The sequence below is a fragment of the Rhinopithecus bieti genome, unplaced genomic scaffold (genome assembly GCF_001698545.2).
Source record: "Rhinopithecus bieti isolate Rb0 unplaced genomic scaffold, ASM169854v2 scaffold_18745, whole genome shotgun sequence".
In the NCBI taxonomy this organism is placed as follows: domain Eukaryota; kingdom Metazoa; phylum Chordata; class Mammalia; order Primates; family Cercopithecidae; genus Rhinopithecus; species Rhinopithecus bieti.
The window spans coordinates 495,408-518,708 of NW_016809332.1; the positions used below are offsets into that span (position 1 = coordinate 495,408).

Genomic DNA, 23,301 nt, shown 5'->3' on the forward strand with positions numbered 1-23,301 from the left:
CATTTTCTTGGTTATTCATTTAGGATACCTTACAAATTTTCCAAAGACTGACATTAACCTCCAGTTAGGGGTAAACGACAAAGTGGCACAATGAAGAAGAAGAAGGAGAAGGAGAAGAGAATTTGAGTAGTTAGTATTTTCAGTTCTGGACCTGGACCTAAGGAAAAACACTACCAAGTTAGTATATCAATACACACAAGTATCTCCTGAGCTATTTTTTTGTTTGTTTTTGGAGGGAAAGGGAGCTTGGCAACTGCTTGTAGGTACTGATACTAAAATGTTGCAAATACATGAAGGTTCCTTGGTGCTTGCAAAATAAGCACAACATGTAAAACAAGCATAGAACTACCTAGTTTACTAAAGTCTTAAACCTAACTCATAGGTGTCATAGTATAAAATAGTACTATGGATGCTAAAACCAATGTCTTAGACTAATCAAGTACTAAAGATACACTTGTTGATACTATACTAACCTGTATTTTAAACCTTATTTTTAGGTCACGCGTAGCACTAATAAAACAGTAAATAAGCACCATAAGAGCATGTCAAAATGTAGGAGGAAGGCCACAACTAAACTTCATAGTAAAACCTGCCACCATATGATTAAACATGCCACCAAAAAGTTTTTAGCTAGTTTTCGATTTATATCCCTACATATCTTTGGGATAGAGCCAAAGAAATGAGTTCATGGAAAGGTATAAAGGTCATTTTAAGTCCTCGTTTTGGAAGTGTCAATGTTTGTTACAGCAGCATAAGGAAGGCTGAAACAGAAAGTTGTGTCATAAACGGAACAAATACTGTTTAACAATTTTTTTTTTTTGTCTTAAAAACAGCAAAATCCACCATCTTCCTGGAGTCTGCGTTGTCCCCTTCCAGAATAGATGTGGAGTTTTTAAACGAACCTACAGTAGAAGCAAGCCTTCTCCAGGAAATCCCAATCTTTTTCCGAACAGGAACAGCAAGGGTTCTCTCTGTTGTGGCTGTTTTTCCCTCTGGGAATTGGTTTGCCTTCTGAGAGCATCCCAGGGAGGGGAGGTGCGCCCCAAATTGGCGAGGCTCTGCCAAATACCAAAGGCTCTTCTTTGGAAGGAGACTCCTCCTTTGGACGTGAGGCGCCCCTACCAGAGCGCCCGCGTACAGAAACGGAAACCACTAGCTGCGCTGAAGTGAGTCAAGTGATGAAATCAAGACTACACGGGAAGGAAGCTCACGAAACCTAACTGGTGACAGAAGCTGCTGAACCCTGCCCGAGGAAACCACATGAGCCAGCAGTTGCTGCCCTCCCGAAGTGGTCCTCGGAGGCAGCGCACCCCTTCATTTTGGCTAACCGAGGAGGAAGGGAGGAAGCGTGTGGGGGAAATCTAGAACTTCTGGTTCCCCAAGGACCCAGCAGACTGCTCTGGCTACAAGGTGATCACTGCCACCAGGTCAGTGCAGGATTCCTCCAATGTAGACGGACCGGGAGCCACAACTTGCGCGGAGCAGCAGCCTCGCCGATCGCGCAGAGAGAAGCCGCGCAACAGCCAGGCTTGGCCCGGACGGCGCCCCCACCCCGCGCGCGCGGTCAACGGTTCTCACCTGGAGCGCTCAGGTAGTGCTGGAGCGGGGCGGGAGGCTGGCGCGCAGGCGCGGGAGCGGGGCCTCGCCCCTGCCGACGTCGCAGACTGGAGCTCACCTGGGAGACTCCAAGAGGAAGCCGAGCCTCGGTTCTGCCTCTCCAGGCAACGCGGGAGGCCCAGCGGGAAGGCAGGAGGCGGCGGCGGAGGAGGAGCCCTACTTAGCCGCAACTGTAGCGACAGCAACCGGAGTCGCAGCGGCAGCCACCTGCACCTGGAGTCCAGCCCACGTCCAGCGCCCGCCCGGCCGCCGCTTCCCGCCGTCCTGCCCTGCCCGCCCGCCAGGTAAGCCAGCGACAGGCGGAGGGAGATGCGGTACCCCTGGGCTGCGTTAAAGCAGGCGGGAGGACAGCTGCGGGGGTTCACATGTTGGGGACAGGGCTACGGTCCAGGTGGCCGGTTGGAGTCGGTCTCGAGAGCAGTGTTTCAGTTGCCCCTGGAGAGACCCCGAAAGGGGCTCTCCGGGCCAAGGGGCAGGTGGCGCCCCAGGGGGAGCCCGGTCACACCCTCTCGCCCACGGTGCCCCGCCAGTCCTTGTGGGGCGGCCCCAGAGGAGCTGGACCGAGATCAAAGACCTGGTGGCCCCGGACTTGCCCTTGGGAGGGTCGCAGCGTGGGGACCCTGAGAGGGAGGGCCCGGCGGGAGGCGGGCGCGCTTCCATTCCGGTTAACAGGTTGCCTGTCTCCTCCAGCCTCTCTGCCCGAGAGGGCATCCCGCGACCGCGAAGGGCATGGCTTTGCCAGGCAACTTTCCCAGCCGGGGACCCCAAACAGTTCGAGGCAGCAAACCGTGGCCGCCGAGCCATTTAAATGGTTTCCGAGTGGTTTGGAAGGGGCTCTGTGGCCGGGACGCAGACACCCCTCTCTCTCTGTTTCGACTCTGCACTTTTCCGGGTGCGCTCTCCAAGCCAGAGTTGGGCCCACTTTCCTGTCCAATGGAGAAGAGTTCTTTTCTTCCGTGGCGGGAGGAAATCCAACTGCCACGCACCAACCACACACCATCTCTTTAGAGGACCTGTTGACTTAAGGACCTGTATATCGCGGTTACGGTTTGCCTGTGGCATATGACTCAAAGGTTCAAAAAAAAAATTGTTTCAGGATCCTGCCACGTCTAAGCTTGGGTGTGCCAGGCCCAAATTCCTTTCCCTGCCTAATTAGGCTTTTCTGAAGCCTGAGAATTGAGGGTGAAACTGGCGCTTACCTTAGACTTTTATTTCCTTCTCTTTCCAACTCATCAAAGAAACTATTTCTGTTTTAAGAATCCCATCGAGTTACCAATATTTCCGATTCTGAAAACGTTATTAAGTTAACATAACTTGCTAGAGAAGTTACAGTACATAATGAAGACATTTACACTCAAATTCTGTAGCTAAAAAATTATTAAAGTGACAGCATTTTAATTAGAAAAATCTCTGCTTGTGGGAAACTCTGTTGCTTCTTTTATTGTATGTATTTTTTCTTTGAGTTTGTGGCTAAAATCCATGAGGTTAAAGTCACACCATGCCATCAGACTTTTTTAAATTTAACTTTTAATATCTATCTGAAGTCCTAGCGCATGTTAAACTTTACTGAGCAGTTTGTACCGAGAATCTTTCTTTATGAATTGCTTTAGCCAACATTTTACAGAGGAGTTTCTAATAATAATAACAATTCCACTAGATTTGTTTTGTTCTATCTCTGCATATTTTAAAATATATTTTAAGTTGTACGTTTATCTTAAAATGCCTTATGCAACATGTAGTGGGTTTTTTTTTTCTTCTTCTTCTTTTTAAGATTAGATGGAAATCTAAAAGCCAACCACAGCATAACAGGACGTAATTATTAATTCAACCAGGAATTTTCTACATTTCTTGAAAGACTCTCACCTGACCTCTTAATCTCATCTCCATACAGAGAAATAAATATGCTTAATACTATTTAAATATCAGATAAGATATAGGAGTTGTTCCCTGAATTTTGAATATTAATCTTCATTACTTACTGGGCAGATGTTATCAGACTGTCTTTCCTCTTAACCTCTAGTGAGAAATGTAACATGTTTTCATTAGCCAGAGTAACGATGTGATTTAATCTATTTGTTAAATAGGAAAAATAATGCTTTCCTAGATTAAGATAACAAAGCCTTAAAAACAATCAGGAATATCTTCCAGCCCTAGCCTTCTCGCGATCCCTTTCTCACTTTGGAGATTCAGTAGTGAAACCATTCATTTGTGAAAAATTGAAGCCAAGAGAGGTATTCTAATTTCATTTCACCCAGAGGCGGCATGATCATTCCAGTGGCTTGACTCATGACTCCTGTATCTTACTTTTTACCACCCATATCCTCACTTATCATAAGATGTTTATCTTTTTTCTTTCATATAATTTGTAAGGCCTTTGTAATTACAGAATAGTCTATTGCTCTTTCTTCAGCTCTGATTTACCCTCATTTCTACTTGTCCAAATGATGCCTGACTTCATGGAGACTACCAAGTGAAGGCATCATGCTCCTCTCATTGTGAAATAGCATGCATATTGACGATGTCATGTCAAGTGAGATTTTTATTTCCTTCTTGGTATTTCCAAGCCACAGTTAATTTTTTAAGTCAATGTGGATAACGTTATTTAGTCTTTTGATCTTTTTATTATATTGGCTTAAAATATATTTTATGAGGCAGCTACCCAGTGCCTTTCATCCGTTTGCAACACTCCAGATTTTTGGTTTCAAGCACACATCCTTAACACTAAGTTTCTTTAAACTTTTTTTTCTTTTACTGCAATCCTCAATAACTAATTTATTCTCTGCCTCAACTCCATAAACTCCAATGTGAGTGTATATAAATGAAACAAGTTTATTAATATAAAACAGTGCTTAACCTTACAACTTGGATGTTCTTTATTATTTTATTTTTTAAAATATTGGTCTAAACGCATTAGACCTCTTTATGACCACGAATGTGCTGGAGCCTACAATGTGAAAATAGCACTATTCTGTTAAATTTTTGTTTTTTTAAAGGCTGATTTTTCTACCAGCTTTCTTTTTCTATGTGTCATACATGCACGCGCGCGCACACACACACACACACAGGCATATACCCACTCACATGAAAGAAAATAAATTATTTCTTAAAAACTGTACTGTAATCCTAATTAAACATGTATTGTAGGGCTTGAGGCTCCAGGACCTTGGTGCTAGATTAAACCTTTAAAATCTTAAGAACTGTATGAAGCCTTGTTCATTATACATATTTTGTGTTGAATGGGTTCTCATCATGCTGTAGTGTATTTGGGAACAGGAAAAACTAGAAATATTTTTTTCTGAGGGGATTTTGATGGTAAGAATTAAGTGAAATTTTGAGGGAGAAACATTCTGTCCAGCTCTGTTCTAAACTCTTAAAGTTTTATGACTGAGTTAGAGTCCTGGGTGGAGTCTAAAAAATTTATTAGCGAAAACATAGCCAGTTTATTATTTGGTTTATATTCTGTTAATATTTAATGCTTTTCTCTTTTATTATGAAACAAGTATAAGAGACAAATTATAGGAATTACACTTCCCCTCTCCACCAAAAGACTACATGGAGAGATTAAAATAGATCCCTAAATGATTTGTAGGAATGTAGTCTTGAAAGCTCTGATTGGATAATTAAGCCTTCTGTAGACACTTTCAATTTTAACCTGCTTTTACATTCTTGGTGAGTGAAATATTTCTCCTAAGGAAAATATTATTATATTTAGGATTTTGGAAACGATCAGTGCCTGAATCATCTTCACATGTATTCAGTTCTCTAGTCCATCAAGTGTAAAAATACATTTGAAATGATGGATACTTTATGGATATAAAATCCTATTGAAAAGGAAGGTATTTTCAATTACCTGTTCAATTATGCATCTAGTTAGTATCAAAATAATTCATACTATGTAATTTGGGTAAAATGTAACACAACTCATGTACACTCAGGGGGAGAAATGAATTCAAATCAATTCCAGCAGTGGCAGGAGACGAAAGTACGTTCACTTATTGAAAAGCAAAGACAAGTAGGACTCTGAATTATAGGTCATTAGAGACTACTGACAATTATATGACATTTCCTTGGGTCATTCTCAGAGTTGGGCTCTTATTTTTGGCACTGAATAGAGAATATTCCTCCAAGTAAACCTTTTCCCTATAATTGTTTCAGTTTCAAACTGTCCAAACTAATTTTCTTTTCTATATGATTGTCTCTCGGATATCCTTAACATTTCTTCATCACCAGAGATTGTGTATGTTCAAACCAGAACCTTCATCTCATCAAAAAGCAAACAAATGAACAAACAACCTGCTCACTTTCTGTATTCTATCTATAGATAGCAGTACATTGTACCATTTCTTGTCTATAATTCCAAAATCAGCCTCTGAAAACAAAGCAAAACAAAATTTAAATCATTTGTTAGCAAAACCTGAACTTAATTGGAGCAAAGCCTGAGTGAACTGTCAGGAGGCTATTGTGATTGTGTATCTAACTTAGTGGGTTATGTCCAGCTGCAGAAATAGTGCTGTTTGATTACATAATACTGCCCCAGGCCCTGCTGGGGTACACTCTTACATTGGGTATGGAAACCATATCACCTTTCTAATATCCAAAAAAAATCTGATTTTTTAATGAGACAAAGTCTCACTATGTTGCCCAGGCTGATCTTGAACTCCTGGGCTCAAGTGATCCATGTCAGCCTTCCAAGTAGCTGAGACTACAGGCTGTCAAATCCTGAATTTTGAAACACATTTTGCTGCAGGGATTTGGGGGAGTGAATCATAGATGTGTACCACCATCCAGGTGCCATACCAAAAATCCAGAGGTAATTTTAAACTCTTTTTCTTAGCCTCTACAACTGCTATGGTCTGAATGTTTGTGTTTTCCAAAATTCATAGGTTGAAATCAAATCCAGTGTATTGGTATTAGGAGTAGGGTCTTCGGGAGGTGATTAGGTCATGAGGGCCTTGGCCTCTTGTGTTTTTATAAAAGATAATGTCCTTATAAAAGAGGACTGAGAAAGCTTGTTAGCCTTTTGCCCTCCCTCCATGTGAGGTCACATAGGAGGCCATCTATGAGGGATGTGCCCTCGCCAGAAATTGAATCTGCCAGCAGCTTGATCTTGGACTTCCCAGCTTTCAGGCTGTGAATGGTATATTTGTGTTGTTTAAGTTACCCAGTCTAAGGTATTTTGTTATAGCATGAACTAAGACAACAACCATTAGAACACTGAATCCACTTAACATTTTACACCTTTCTCCAAGCCATAAATTCTTCTTTCACTTCTATTGCTCTAGTTAAGGGTCTTAACATCTCTTAACTAGGGTATCATAGCTTCTTCCTACCTGGTATCTCGGCAGATAGTGTTGTCATCCTTAAGTCCATCATTTGGAGGATGAGGATGATCTTTTTAGAAATGTAAATTCTCCCTGTCACTTAAAATCCTTCAACAATTTTCTGTTGCTTACAGGATATCCCTTAAAATGGTCCCATGGGATCTGACACTTGCTTAACTCTGGATTGATACTCCATAAGCCGACATTTTATTTCCCAGCAATAGACTTCTTGTTTTTGTGTGTGTGTGCTTTTCTTTTGCACTTCTCACTGCAGAGAGTGCCTTTCCTTCTACTTTTACCTCTATCTATAGCTCTTAATGACTCTTAAGACTCAAAAAGGTCTTGCCTCATTTGGGAAACTGTGTCCCCTCACCCACGTCTCCACATATACCTGAGCAGTGTAAGGTGTCCTGTGTATACTTCTATTATTTGCTTGACATGATATAAATATACTCTGCTTTTGCTCTTGTCTGTGACACACACACACACACACACACACCCCTTTTGGATTATTTGCAAAATATGCAAAATTTCCCTTTCCATTAAGCCTTTTGTGGAATAAAAATTTTGGAGTAGAAGTGTCACAGAGAGGGGAGAGGCATCGGCAGGCAGTATAAGTCAATCTGCTTTTTTTTTTTTTTTTTTTTTTTGAGACGGAGTCTCGCTCTGTCGCCGAGGCTGGAATGCAGTGGCACGATCTCGGCTCACTGCAAGCTCCACCTCCTGGGTTCAGGCCATTCTCCTGCCTCAGCCTCCCAAGTAGCTGGGACTACAGGTGCCCGCCACCACACCTGGCTAATTTTTTTGTATTTTTAGTAGAGACGGGGTTTCACCATGTTAGCCAGGATGGTCTTGATCTCCTGACCCATGAATCGCCTGCCTCGGCCTCCCAAAGTGTTGGGATTATAGGTGTGAGCCGCCGCGCCCAACCCAATCTGCCTTTTTAATGGGAAGTAACCAAAGAAACTGGGGAGTGGCGAACTTGTTTCACTGACTTAATTAGTCTTTAATTTGGTTTGCTGTTACTTCCATCTCATTACTTTGAATTCTATTTTATTTTGGGGACTTTTGGTTCTGTTCCAAGATCTGGGGGTTTTATCGTTTAAAAGTGAAAAGTTAACTTTGTAATTGAAATGTCTTGCAGCTTTTGCTTATACATATTCCACAATTGAGTATATTATTATTGTTGAGGAGCTTAAAAGGAGCAGCCTTTACTTAAAAAATATAATTGAGTTAGACTAGACTGAAACCCTCTCCCAAACAAAGAAAAACAAAAATGAGGCAAAAGATTTCTTGGAATTAGCAGTCCTCCTTTCATCTCTTCCTAGCTAGTCCTATGCCAAGTTCTGTCAGTTTTACTTTCTAAATGTTTCTCAAATCCATCTACTTTTATTCATTCCTATCTCTATCATCATCTCTTGACTGGACTTTTGCCATGGCCTCCCTGTTTGTCTGTCTGAGCTAATTCTGGCTTCTTGCTTGTTAGTTCCTCACCTTGCACCCAGAGTGATCTTTTCAAAACATGTGGTTATGTTATATCCTGCATAAAGCCCTTCATGGCCCTTAAGATAAGGCAAACTCCTTAACATGCCCAAAGGCCTGGCATGATTTGGCTCCCATCAAACACATAGCACACTCATCATTGTTCCAGCTCCACCAATCTTTTTATATTGCTATGTTCCTTTTGCCTATAGGTCTTTGCAAGTGGTCTTCCCTGCCTGGAAGGCTCTTCCTCCCCTTTTGGCCTAACTACTTAACGTGCAGTCTTCAAATTCCAGTTTGAGCTCCCACTTTTTCATCCCTAACTGTAACTTGGAATTTTTCAACAGTCTCACCACATCCTTCCCCTAACTATGGGTTAGAGTGAAGACTGTAGCCTAAAGAAATAAAGTCCTATTTAGTACTTGAGAGCATTAACTTATAAAAACAAAAGTTTCCCCACAAAGGAGGCAGACATTAATATATGGCCCATTTTTTAAAAATAGATTTTAGTTATTAATGCCTTTATATTTTTATCAAGTAATAACAGTTTATATTTATTCTCATAATAAGTATTGGTCCTTATTTACTATTGAACACTTAGATGGCAGGCATATTTTAAGCAATTTACATGAGTTTACTTATTTAATCTTCAAAGCAACCCTATGAGGTGCATGCTATTTTCCTCCCTATTTTAAAGAGAGGAAAATTGAGAGATGAAGTAGTTTGCCTCTATTTACAAGGTTAGTGAAAGATTAGAGCCAAGACTCAAGTCCAAGCAATACAATTCCAAATCCTGCACAGTTCGCCTTCTATTTCCATGAATTCTGTGTCTATAGATTCAAACAACCTTAGATTGAAAATATTCAGGAAAAAAGTAATACAGCAATAAAAAATAATATAAAAAAGCACAGTATAACAACTGTTTATGCAATATTTACATTGAATTAGGCATTATAAGTAATCTAGAGATGATTTAATGTAATTGGGATGATGTGCGTAGGTTAAATCCAAATACTACATCATTTTATAAAAGCGACTTGAACATCTGCAGATGCTGGTATCCACAGGGGTTATGGAACCAATCTCCTGCAGATACCAGGACATGACTGTACATTTGTCCTACTTACATATAAATAAAATAAAATAGGGTTGTTAAAAGACTTCCAACAACAATAAAAATCCAGTCAACCCTGCCCCTCCTTTCTCATCTCCCCAGTCCTGTTGCCTAAAAGCAACTACTTTCATTTATTTAAATGTTTCTTCCAGCACTTAACCTTTTCAAATAATATACTTATACTGCTGTTTCTTAATGTATCAATATTTGGCAATATCTACTGACTTCCCATTATGGTAGATAAATATTTAGATCTTTCATATACAGCCACCTCTACTCTCCCTCCTTGACCTCCCAATATAATTCTCACATTGTTTTGTTTGCATTTTAGTATTTATTTAGTGTGATTACATAGATATTGTTTACTACTGAGTCAAGCAAGCATATTACGAGTAGGATTCTTTACTTGTAGAATTTTTTTTTTTTAAATCCTAGGAGTAATAATGAACTCATTTAAGAAAACACTTGGCTTAGTGTTTCCATATGTCAATTAGAGTGCAATTTCTGTGTACTCTAACATCTTTTCAGCTTGGTTTTACATGTAGTCTAACATAACATTTATTGGTCCCTTACTGGAGCAATCTGTGCTCTTGTCTCCGTTTGGACTGTTGCTCTCTAGGCCTGTTCCATGGTGGTTGTTTGGAATTTCTTTTTGCTGACATCTCTGATAGAGCCACTATTCCTTAGGTACTATGACTTTTGTTTTTTATTCACACCCTCATTTGGATGAAACACATATCCACCACTAGCTTCCTGAAAAATGGTGCATGGAATTAAGAAATGTGAGATATTGCATGCCTAAAACTCTTTATTCTACCTTTACACATTTTCCTTTCTGTTTTATTTAATTCTTAAACATGTGTTAGTAGTTGCAGTTGTTTGTGAACTCCAGTTGTTTGAAGTTCGCCATTTTCAAAAGTTAGGAAGGGTATATGATAAATCTTCCTTTCACTGTTGTCCTCTGACACCAGTTTTCTTCTCCAGAGGTAACCAATGCTATTTTTTAAAAATATAAAAAAATACATATGTATTTTCCTTCTTTTTAAAATACAAAGCTTGCTTTTTTTGTTCCCATTTAATTATATTGTGGGGATCATTTCATATCAGGATATAAATTAGCTTTGCTTTTTATTTTGCAAAATATTTAATCATATTACTCCATCATAATTTATCTCTTTCCCTACTGGTAGAGTTCTAGGTTGTTTCAACCCTTTGATATTAGAGCAATGCATTAATGTGCAAGTTACAGGTGTGCCATTTCACTAGTGCATTAGCATATCTATGGGATTTCTAGAAGTCATCCTCACATCTGATTTATGCTTTGACAGAGACTAGAGTAGTAAGCAGCCCTGCAAGTTTGATAATTCTAAGTCAAATGAGGTAAGAAGAAAGGGGGAAAAACATCTGATAGTAAATACTTAATGGCAGAGTGGGCTCATTTCTAGAGGACAATTAATAAAGCAGACAGGGTTTCTAATAGAAATTGTTTTCTTTGAGCTTTTTGAACATGACCTTTGTTTTTTCAGATGTGACCCATCATTTTGAACTGGATAAAACTTGTTTCTATTGTGACCTCAGTCTCCTTCTTGTACTCTACCCTCTATCATTGCCTCCATTAGTTTCACTGGCCTCTGGTCTCATATTTTTGAGTTCTAGGTCTACCACTGAAGATAATGCAGAAGAGAAAGCACTCCATTAGCTAGCACCTTTCTTTTTTGGGATGGGATCTTGATGTGTTTCCTAGGCTGGTCTTGAACTCCTGGGCTCAAGCAATCCTCTTGCCTCAGCCTCCCGAGTAGCTGGGATTACAAGCACCTAGCTAGCTAGCACCTTTCAACAAGTCCAGAACACATCTTTTTTTTTGAGACGGAGTCTCGCTTTGTCGCCCTGGCTGGAGTGCAGTGGGGCGATCTCGGCTCACTGCAAGCTCTGCCTCCCGGGTTCACGCCATTCTCCTGCCTCAGCCTCCGAGTAGCTGGGACTACAGGCGCGCACCACGATGCCCGGCTAATTTTTTGTATTTTTAGTAGAGACAGGGTTTCACCGTGTTAGCCAGGATGGTCTCGATCTCCTGACCTCGTGATCCGCCCGCCACGGCCTCCCAAAGTGCTGGGATTACAGGCGTGAGCCACCGCGCCCAGCCCAGAACACATCTTTGACACCCATCACAACTTAACAACCTCTGTAGCCTCCACATTGACTCATTTGCTGAGCTCAGCTAACTCTACTTCCAAAATCTGTTTCCAAGCTTCCATGCCCCTTATATTTATCTCTTGCCTGGATTGGTTTTAAGGGTATCCTAAATGCCTTTAGCCTCCTATCAGGTTTTTCTACCTCCCCAAAAACTCTGTGTTCAGCACAACTTCAAGGATAATCATTCTAAATTTCAGTTCTCATTAGGTCATCACCTTACTTAAAACTCATCAGGGCCTCTCCCTTTGCCTAAATAATTAAGTGTAAATCCCGTGGAATTAAGCACCCCACCCTCCCTTATTTGGAGCTTGGCATTCAGTGTGTGTTTAGTAGGCCTCACTGTATACGGTAATCGACTATGCATGATTCTGGGTAAAATTACCCTACTTGAGGCCATCTGTTGATAGAAGAATTAAAGTTTAGGCTGAGACTGGTTTATTTCCAACCCAAATTTTATATTAAAGGAGTTTTTCTTGTACCTTAACCATGAAGAGTGGATAATGTAGGAATTTCAGAAGGTAGTTGGAGAAGTGGAAGGATGTTGTTTGCTTCAAATTAGGCACATATATAGCCTAATCTTAAAGGTAGACACAGATTTTATGTATAATAAAAAATGATGTTATGGAAGACTTGAAAAGAATTCTGTTTTACATCTGGGGAGGTGGCAACTAAGGGGGAAGCGGTAAATATGGGGAGACTTATAAATATTGAGATTGAAGTCTTTTAGAATTTCTACAGCAGGGGTTAGCAAACTATAGTTCTTAGATCAAATTTGATGCACTACCTGTTTTTGAAAACAAGTTTAATTGGAATGCAGCTATGCTCATTCATTTACAAACTGTCTTTTTTGTACTACAACGGAATTGAATAGTTGCAGTACAGACAATATGGCCAGCAAAGCAAAAAAAAATGTTTGTTATCTAGTCCTTTACCAAAAGTTTGTCGACACTTTTTCTATAGGGTAATGGAAGCTGAGAGGTGGGGGAGGAGTATCTATCACATCAGCATTGGTAAACCTGTAGAAAGTTGAATGCAAAATGATAACAATTGAGCAAGCAATCTTCTTTATTCCTTCACTCCCTATTCCTTAATATTCTTGGGGCCTCAAAGGAAGAATGAATGGAGAGAAATTGCCTACTGCTTGTATGTGTTTGGACTCCTTCAAAAGAGGAATGTTTGGTTGAATTAATTGAATGCAATCTATCCATCCTCCAAACACATGCCATAAAAAGGCCCAGTAGATACTTCTTTCACTAAAGTATTAAGTAGTACATTAGTGAAGGGATTCCCTTTTTCCATGAAAAAAATCTGTGGCTGCTCTCCTTTGTAGACCATTGAAATTGGCTCTCTGATTTCACTGGAGATGATGAAATTCCATAGCAGCAAAAGCCAAGTGACGGTAAGCCCTTATCCACCAAATATATATACATCCACAAGTATATACATATTATCCACCAAGTATGTACATCTCCCACAATGAAAAGCTGGGACGTAGAGGTATCAGAAAACATTGGCTTGCAGATGTTTTTGAGAGCTGAGATACTGTCTTTGGTATATGCCTAGTGGTAGCTAATGAATGATTTACGTAAGTAGTACTATAGCATCCCTTCATCTATATAATAGGAAAAACTCTAGCTCTGGTAGCAAAAAAGTTAACTTTAGTTGCTACAATCAAGAGTCACAGCATCTTACTCAGTTTTCAGGACTAAGTCAATTCACACTCCCAGAGATTTTCCCCAAAGGGAACTGTAGCCATTTACTGGAAATTATGCTTTGGGGAAAAGAAAATAATCAGACCTTTCATACTAATTCCTAGGGGGACCCAAAAGTATTGCAGCCAACTGTTTAAAGTGGAGACTTACAGTGCTCAGGTAACACGTGGAGTCTTAGCTCCAGCTGTACTCATAGTGGGTCCAGGGGGTCAGCAGATCTAGCCTGTGCTTATTTCCCCTGTTCTTTAACGAATAATTGGAGTAGACATACTGGGTAACTGGCAGAATCTCCACATTGACTCTCTAAACCAAGCTTGTTTAACCTGTGGCCCATGGGTCACATGTGACCCTGGATGGCTTTGAATGTGGCCCAACACAAATTTGTAAACTTTCTTAAAACATTATGAGTTTTTTTTTTTGTAATTTTTTTTCCCCCCTCCAGCTCATCAGCTATTGTGGTAGTGTGTTTTGTGTGTGGCCCAAGACAATCCTTCTTCTAATGTGGCCCAGGGAAACCAAAAGATTAGACACCCCTGCTAACCCATAGAGGGAGGACCATGTGGTAGGAGAGCTAAGTAGAAGACTTTAGAATTTCCCCTTTCTTCAAAGATAGTAAATCAAAAGTAATAACATATCCGTGAGGAAACTGTCAAGATTGATGTCACTATCAAAGATTTAAAATAAGACTTGTGATATCTATCACATCCCCATTTAGCTCACTTATTTTGCCTAGGCAGAAGTTAAATGGATCTTAGGGATTGGCTGTAGACTACCCTCAACTTAATTATTGGGTGACTCCAAAGGTAGTTGCTGACCCAGATGTAATATCCTTATCAAACCACATAGCCCCTGGCATTTGATATGTAGCTATTGACTTAGTTAATATCTTTTTCTGCCAATTTACAAGGACCACCCAAAACAATTTGTTTTTATCTAGCAGGGCCAACAATATGGCTTCACAGTCTTGCCTCAGGGCTAGATCAATTCTTAATCTTAGTCATCGTAACATTTCACAAGCCATCACACTGATCCACTACATTGATGATATTATGCTGATTGTCTCTGATGAGAAGAAAGTAGCAAATACTTTAGCTATCCTTGTAGAGCATATAAGAATTAGAGGGTGACAAATCAGCCCCAGAGAAATTCAGCAAAATTTCTGGGCATTCGGTAGCCACTATGCTCGATAGACTTTCCTTTTTTGAGAGGGAGTCTCATTCTGTTGCCCAGGTTGGAATGCAGTGGTGGGGTCTGGGGTCACTGCAACCTCTGCCTCCTGGGCTCAAGCAATCCTCTCACCTCAGCCTCTTGAGTAGCTGGGACCATAGGTGAGCACCACACCTGGCTAATTTTTGTGTTTTTTTTGTAGAGATGCGGTTTTGCCATATTACCCAGACTGGTCTTGCACTCCTGGGCTCAAGCAATTCACCTACCTCAGCCTCCCAAAGTGCTGTAATTACAGGCATGAGCCACTGCACCCAGCCTCAATAGTCATTTTTGAATTTAGGGGCCACATTTACAACATTTGAATATACTACCTCAACCTGTTTACAGAGTAATTCATAAGGCTACCAGTTTTTAATGATGATCAAAGTAGAAGAAGGCTCTGCAGCAAGCCCAGCAGTACAGGCTGTGCTACCACTTCAGCTTTATGATCTAGCAAACTCAATGACTCTCTTAGTATCTGTGCCAAAGAGGAATGCTCTATGGAGCCTCTGGAAAGTGCCGATAGCAAAATCACAATGCAGACATCTAGGATTTTGAAATAAATATTTTCTTCAGATAACTGTTTACTTTTTGGTAAACAGCTTCTGACTTGCTACTAGGTAGATATTGAATGTATAATTATGGGTTACCATGTGGACCAAGTTTCCCATCATTAGGTAAAATCTGACCTATCGTGCCATAAGGTTGGCGATGTACAATAGCAATATATCACTGACTGGAAATAGTACATGAGACAGAACTAGAGCAGATCTGGATAGTACCAATAAGTTGTATGAACCAGGGACTCAGACTTCTCTGGTAGCAACTCTGATGGCATTGCCTCGTCTCCTTCAACTCATGCCTGTAGCTTCTTGGCGATTCCCTTAGTCCAGTTGTTAGAAGAAAAAAAACAAAACAAAACACCTCAAATCTGATTTGCAGACAAATCTGAATCTGAAGAATACACTAGGACTACCCAAGATTAGACTGTATAGCACTACAGCTCTACCCATGAGTAACTATGAATAATACTCAATAAGGAACATTCTTTCTCTAGGCAGAAATTTGAACAGTCAATACGGTTGTCCACTATGTTGGGAATGAGACATGCCTACAAATACAGATCTATATTGATCATCGATAGGTAGTTATTAATGGTGTGTATGGTCAGAGTTGCAAGGACAGGATTGGAAGATTGGTGACAAGGTCATTAGTTTGAGGAAGAGGTATGTGAACAAATCTTTCAAAATGAAAAGACCCTGAAAAAATTTGTATCCCATCTGAGTGCCCACAAAAGCACATCCATTGCAGAGGAGGCTCTTAATAATCAAGTAGACAAAATGACACATTCTGCACATCAGTCAGCCTCTTTCTCCAGCTGTCTCAGTGCTTGTTCAGTGGGCCCATAAACAGGATCTTTGTGGCAAGACTGGAGCTGTGTATGCATGGGCTCAGCAACATGGCTTCCCCTTTCTAAAGTTGACTGGGATAGCACTGCTGCTGCCTTCCTAATCTGCAGAGACCAACATTGAGCCCCTGCGGGGATCAGCCAGCCTCTGGGTGGCAGGTTCATTATAGTGGATTTCTTCCTTCATTAAGGGGGCAGAGACTTCTCCTCACTAGAATAGACAAATATTCTAGATACGGATTTGCCCTTCCTTGACATCACCAACATCTGTGGACTCCTAGAATGCTTAAGGGCATGGTGAATACAGAGTAGTAGTTAGTGTAAGAAAGAAGCCATAGATATTCATTATGACCTCGCAGCCAATTAGGTAAGTGAGGATTATTGTAGGTTTGCATTTTTTTTTTTTAAATTTTTTCCATCAGCTTTCCCAGGTTCAATGCACATTTTTTCTTTGCTTCTTGTATCTAGGTTTTTTTTTTTTTTTTCGGTATATATTAACAATTTTATTCTCTCTCATTTTCATTTTAAAAACTGTTAAATAGAAGCCGTTGAAGATCAACTTTACAAAATAGTAAAATATTAGGTAACAGAATATTTAGTGAGACTGTGACACAATTTAAGGAGTAACTTAGAGTCACAGCAGTGGCTACAATGGCTGTTAGGACTCTATGTCTCTCATTTTTGAGGCAATAGAACTTCTTCACTTATAAAGAACAACAGTTAGACTTTGTTAGGTGAAATACAGAATTGCGTTGTTATTGTGCAGGAGTTTAAGTGTGTGGGAGAGGGTGCATGTGGAAGCTGAGTAGTCGAAAGTGTAGACTTTGCTGCTTATCAGTTTATTGTCTCTTAGTTCCAAATTTACTGTATTAGCCTGCTCTGTAATAATGGAGCTGGGCCTTGTAAATATTTGTTTTTTGCTGGCTCGTTCACTGTTAAGCCTTGTCAGTAGAGGGCACTGGAGGGACACTGAAGTGACTGAGGCTTCTCTTTCTGGTTTCTGTGATGCTCACTGGCTAAGCTCCTTTGGAACATGGTTTTCCTCTACTGCTCACTCCCCAGTATGATTTTCTCCAGTACTAGGTACCTGCAGAACACAGCTTTTTCTAGAGTTGGTGTTCCCCACACACTCCACTTTCTTTAGAGCTTGATTTGGGCAGCAGTGGTGTACCCTTGAGCCACAGACACCATGGACCTGCTCTGTCACCCAAGTCACTGCTCCCCAAACTCTCACCTCAGATCCACACATGCCAACTGGGGGACCCACGAGACTGGGTGTCTAGGGAGCCGGCTGCCCACCTTTGTCCCAGGCAGCCAGCCCAGAGCTGTTGTTGCCTGTGTGGCACATGAAAGTGCACTAAACTTCTGCAGGGGACAACCTCTGTGATTCCAGATTCCCTCAGCAGCCGGCACTTTTCCTCAGCACTTAACTAGTTCTGGGGTTCTGTCCCCGGCTGTGAACAGCCTCTTCTGGAACTTCAGGGGCAGATTTCTGATAAGTCCCATGAATGAAGTACTTCTGTGACTTTTCTAGCAGGTAGTCAAAACTAGGGCATCTCCATAGACATCTCTGGATCTCAACCCTGGTGAGAGGAGAGCCTTTCCTTGAACACTTATTTCAGCCTTAGGGGGAGTGGTTGCCTCTTATACTGTATTTACAACTCCTGTATTCTTTAGAATTCTCCTTAACTCCCACTAGACAATTTCCTGTTACTCCAATCCTCTTTTAATACTCGATTGTATTAAACTCTCTCTGTTCAAATTACTATGTGGTTTCTATCTCCTTACTAATCCAAAAGCCACCAACTATGTTTATAAGGTAAATAGATGGACAAATGTTTAGTTTTGTTTTTTTTCTTGAGACGGAGTCTCGCTGTGTCACCCAGGCTGGAGTGCTGTGGTGCAATCTCAGCTCACTGCAAACTCTGCCTCCTGGGTTCATGCCATTCTCCTGTCTCAGCTTCCCGAGTAGCTGGGACTACAGGCACCAGCCACCATGCCCGGCTAATTTTTTGTATTTTTAGTAGAGATGGGGTTTTACCATGTTAGCCAGGATGGTCTTGATCTACTGACCTCGTGATCCTCCTGCCTCGGCCTCCAAAAGTGCTGGGATTACAGGTGTGAGCCACTGCACCCGTCTGATGGACAAATGTTTTAAAATGCAGTGCCTCTGCCTTGGGGGGAGGGAATACCACTTACATGAATAATCTCTGGATCCACCTAAATCACTTCTCAAAATTCCTCTACTCCATAGTATGCCATAAGTAATCAATGCATATCTTTCATCCGTAATGTAAAAGTCATTCACAGGTGCAGATGTAGCAGGAAAGAGCATGTGAGACCCTGAGTTTGTGACTCCCTTGACAGGTAATGTAGTATCATAATTACTGGTTTGTGTCAAACTGTCGAGGTAGAGTTGGCTAGCTCACAAATCCAGATTCTATCAGCAACCATTCACATTCAGAGATGACGACAAGGGAGATGTCTGTCTGACTAGGGGTAGCTGAGAAGTTGGATGTCTCACCCTGTCCTTGTCAGTATTGAAACCTGTGCCTCACAGTTGCTGATGGTTAACTCTGTCACTCAGCTTTTTGTCTCACAACCTGCAGATATCTTTGTTCAGAAAGCTGTTCTTAGTTTATAACAATTGCATGTAGTTTAGTTATCCACTGGTGGCATTGCCCAGCCACCCAGAGTAACTCTACTTTGCCTTTAGCTGAGATCTTTGAGGTGTGTCTACTGCTACCCACTCTGAGACAGAATGTGGCTGTCTCCATGCAGTTTGCTTTGCATCAGTGTTTGTCTCTTGTCATACATCCACGTGCCACTTCCTGCTCAGAAGAAATGCTGCCAAGGGTGTAAACATGAACTTAAACATAATCAAAACTAACAAATTACAGCAGCAAAACACCATGAGATTTGATCCACCAATAAATGTAAGCAGAAATGACTTTCTGCCACTCCTCTGTTCCCTAACACTTTAACCAGTAGATGAGGGGCACATAATAAAACTTCTACTCAAGCACTTAAAGGTTTATTATCAGGGCAAGGTCTTTAAATTTTGTTTTTCTTTGATTTGTTTTGAATTCAGTTAGGAAATACAGATGATAGATAGGAAATACAGGTGATAGATAATGTGTGGCAAAGATCCAATGAGTTTTATAATAATTCACAATAGTGTACTTTTCTTAATCTATAATCTGTATTAGGATATTGGGTTGTAATTTTGTGTTTTTTTCTGCTTAGTGTGGTTACCCCTACCTCTTTACAGTATGCTTTAATTCAGTAGTAAGCAAGTTTTATATACCAAATTAGACATCATGGCAGTTAAATTCATCAGGAACCAGACTTTAAACCCCTGGAGTTGTAATGGTTTATTGTCACAAACATGGAAAGAAGTGAAAGGAACCACTATCTTATTTCATTAAATGTTACTTTCATGTAAAATTACAATGTTCTGCTTTCCACTACTTCAGAAAATTGCTTCAGTTGGAATTTTTAGGTTAAATGAACAACTAGTATTTCTGCAACCTATGCTTCTCCACCTAGAGGGACAATCATGATGGATATTACCTTGATATTTTCCCTTCTCAATTTGTGTTTAAACAAGATCCCCAGGTAATTCATAGTCACTTTGAAGTTTGAGAAGCTGTAGTCTAGCTAACTGGAAGCCACCACTTTTTAATTAGATTATTTTAAATTTGTAAGATTTCAGATGGAAGCATATTTTTACCCCTGAGAATAATCCATTGATTTTAACACAGTGTCACAACCAGTTAAAATTGTGTATATTGCTTTAGCTTTTCACTTTATGAATATTTTATTAATGACTTTTAAAATGTCTACATATATACCAGGATACAGATTAATAACTTTTAAAACCAGGTCTCAGAATTTCACTCTTAGAAATTCATAAGAATTTAGAATTTAGAAGATCTCTGAATTTTTTTTTGTTGTTAGTTTTTAAAAACTGTTTTATGATTTTTGACTTCTCTTCCTCTGTGAATCTGATCTTTGGTAATTAGCAAATAGCCATATTGGACATAGCGTTTAAAGGTTTTAGAAAGTGTACAAGAACAACAAACCCTTTATCTGCTAATCATTTCTAATGTGCAAATATGACATGTTTTATCCTGAGTTTGCTGTTGTGCTGGTTTTTTTCTTATCAATTCTCAAACTTCGGAGTCCAACTGGAAGTTGATTGTAGGAGAGATTTGTTTTGTTTCATGAGCTGTTTTTACATAGGTCTTCCAATTTGGCAGGTAGTACTGACAAGGAACATGGCATTATTCCCAGAAAAAGGAATTAAGAATCCTGGTTTCATTTTACTCATTCATTTATTGTGTGTCTTTTGGCTTATGTCTTTCATTGTTCAGGTATCAATTTTCCCATTTTTATGATTGGAATAAAATATTTATAAAATGATTTTATAGAATCATAATTTGCAATAAAACCTCAGTGCCTCATTTATATCAGCATAAGTCCCTGTGTCCTTTTGGAAAACTGTGGGTCATTCCTCCTTTGGATTTTATTATATATCTCCAAGTCTAAATAACTTCTATTCATTTACATCAAGAGTCTATTTTGAAACACTCATCTTTGGCATATTAGAAATTAGTAATGCAACTGCCTTTGGACAGATATAACCCTTATCAGATGCTAGTTTTGATTTGCCCAAATCTTGTGATCTAGACAAGTAGTTCTTAACCCTCGCTGCTTGTTAGAATTATCTGGAGAGCTTAAAGTGACAACAAAAGCAGAGTATATGCCCTGCCCCCACACCAATTAAATCAGAGGTGAAGTCTAAGGCACTTTACTTTTTAAGAGCTTTCCACTAATGTATATCCAGAATTGAAGACAACTGATAGAGATGCTTAGTGTTGAGTGTCATTCAGCATTAATGGAAGCCTGATATTGCACGTTAACAGCAAAGTACAGAAAAGTCATAATGAAAATCCCATCGATGTTGGAATCTTTAAGTGATCAGGGTTGATAAGAGAAGATTCAGAAATAGTCTGAAAAGATCAAAACATCATCTTCCTATTTCTAGGCTCTGCCTCTGTAAAGTTCTCAACTTCTTAATCTTCCATTTTAAGATCTACAACCTTATTTTCAATCTTTATTTCTGAAAAGGTACTTTGAAAAGTTTTAAAATCATTTATTTGTAAAACATTACCCAATGATAGGAAGCTATTTATAGTTTTATGGTTTTTCCTCAGTTTTTTTTTTCTTATCCCTTTTATTTAGGATATCAGTTCTTGACTCTTAAACATTTTATTTTAGATAATTTCAGTTAAAAGCTCAGGATTTTACATTGAACCTGAGTTTGAACACAGTTAGAAAAATGCTGGTCTTAAACTGAACTGGCGTGGCCAAGCCACTTAATCTCTTTGACTCTCCATATCAGTCAGTAAAATTGGAATAACAAGGGCTAGGCGCAGTAGCTCATGTCTGTAATCCCAGCACTTTGGGAGGCTGAGATAGGAGGGTTGGGGAGGTCAAGGTCAGTCTGCCTGGGCAACATAGCAAGATCTTATCTCTACAAAAAAAAAATAATAATAATACTTCACAATATTGCTGAGAGAGTGAGAACTTATGTATTAAATGTCATTTAATACCAGGGACCTAGTTAACATTTAACACAAGTTAAGGATTGTTTTTGTTGTTGTTTCTGATAAAATCTTTGTCCTCTTTCTTCCTTTTCCAGTGAACAAATTTTCTGGGTGCCTACTGTGTTACCAACATTGTGGTAAGTGCCAGAAAAACAGCCATGAATAGGATGCTATCCATGTCTTTCATAAGCTTTCCTTGACTCCTCGGTTAGAAGCGTCCCAAACTAAAACCTACTAACTGAGTGGGTCCTTACATAGATGCACATGCACTCACAATGATAGGATTACTGTCCTTCTGATGAAGAATTCCTCTACTTTATGATTTATTCCTAAAAAGAACTCTCTTCCATCGGCATCATTAATTCTATCCTTCTTTTCAATTCCCACCCTACCCACAGATATGATTTCTGACATAAAATGTTTTGGGAAAACTATCACTACTGTGGAAGAATCTAGTTCTGTCATATCCTCCTATTCTGTGCTTTCTCTGAACTCTTTTTCCATGTTCTGTCAAAATATCTCAGGGAAACCAGCTCAATTCTTCTCAAATTCCTAATTTAGCCTACCTCTAGCTACAGAAAAATTGAGTATCACTAGATAGCCCTGGGGAAGGCTATCTATTTTGCCTTTTTTTTTTTTTTTTTTTTGGTGGGGTGGGGAGGGCTAGTCCTCTTAGGAACAGAAAGGAGGTGAACACAGGTTGATGAATGTCTACTTTTCGTCAAGATACAGTTAGAGGGGATGAGGTTGTAGTTCATCAACTGGGAACCACTTTCCTGTGAGACCCCAACATTTTGCCCATTCTTACCTTCCTGGAACCCCATAGATGAGATTACTACCCTAATATCTGGAAGTGCCCTGAATCCTAAGCCTTAGGATCTTGAAGGCATGACTACAACTACTCTCTCTGCCAAGGTTCTCTTCTCATTTTTCACTAAAGCCCATTAGACCAGGTCTAATGAAGTTCAGTTTTAAAGGTCAACCAACTATTACACATTTAACATCTCTCAAGTGTGAGATAAGATTGTAAAATTACCTCCACTTGACATGGATAATTTATCTGTGTTTTCATTTGTGTTTTTTATTTTTTTGCCCACCCCCCACTCTTCATAGGATTGGAAAAATTGGACATTTTTTCCAGTCAGTCTCTTTTTTTCTACCCTTAAATGTAGGTATTTCTCTGTCCTATTTGTTTTACATTACATTTACCCCAAGACTGACTCAAGTTTTCATCTCTACTGCAGAGCTTTTTCATAATTTCCTGTCCCATATATCTTTTTGCTCATCCAAACTCACTTTGGAAGTTCCATTAGCATATTACATTTGCTACATCCAAAACAACAAATTATCTCCATAATTCCTACCCTGAATCTATGCTGCTTCTTGTGTTTCTTGCCTTTGTTAATGTTATCACTTTACTCATTTGTATTAGTTTGTTCTATGCTGCTAATAAAGACTTACCACAGACTGGATAACTTATAAAGAAAAAAAGGTTTAATGGACTCACAATTTAACATGGCTGGGGAGACCTCACAATAATGACAGAAGGTGAAAGAGGAGCAAAGGCACGTCTTACATGATGGCAGGCAAAAGAGCATGTTCAGGGGAAGTCCTATTTATAAAACCACCAGGTCTC

The 23,301-nt window shown here is 39.9% G+C and overlaps 1 protein-coding gene across 2 annotated transcripts in view; it reads left to right on the forward strand.

The window, feature by feature from the left end:
• The first annotated feature begins 733 nt into the window (after positions 1–733).
• The window catches only part of GALNT3 (polypeptide N-acetylgalactosaminyltransferase 3), a 47,464-nt gene continuing 24,896 nt past the window's right edge, over positions 734–23,301 (forward strand). The window contains exons 1-3 of one of the 2 annotated variants that reach the window (XM_017889183.1): positions 734–1,901; positions 13,058–13,126; positions 21,761–21,802. The gene's annotated coding sequence lies outside the window, so the exon portion shown is untranslated. The remainder of the gene's footprint in view (positions 1,902–13,057; positions 13,127–21,760; positions 21,803–23,301) is intronic. The other variant, XM_017889184.1, reaches the window with a different exon arrangement.